Source organism: Rhincodon typus, chromosome 3, assembly GCF_021869965.1.
Source record: "Rhincodon typus isolate 14 chromosome 3, sRhiTyp1.1, whole genome shotgun sequence".
Classification (NCBI taxonomy): Eukaryota; Metazoa; Chordata; class Chondrichthyes; order Orectolobiformes; family Rhincodontidae; genus Rhincodon; species Rhincodon typus.
The window spans coordinates 82,133,078-82,133,516 of NC_063334.1; positions in this window are offsets into that span (position 1 = coordinate 82,133,078).

Sequence of the window (439 nt, forward strand, 5' to 3'; positions counted from 1 at the left end):
TCATCCTTGAAACGGTAGAGAATACACAACAAGTTTCCTCAATCTTTTCTCATAAGACAATCCTGCTCACCTAGGAATCAGGCTGATGAACTTACCTTGCCTTCCCTCTACATAAAACATATGAAATAAAAACAGATGTAGATGATTTGGTCCCTTGGACCTATTCCACGTTGAATAAGATCATGGCTGTACTGTCTGTATTTTAAATTCCACATTCCCACCTGCCCCCTGACAACCTTTCATGCCCTAGACTGACAAGAATCTATTGCCCTCTGTCTTGAAAATACTCAATGATCCTGTTTCTGACACCTTCTGAGGCACAGTATTCCAAAGTAACACCACCTTCTGACAAACAATGAAAACTTCCCGTCTCTGTTATAAAATGTGACGCCTAATTTTAAAATCGTACCCTCCAGTCCTGAATTCACCCATGAGAGAA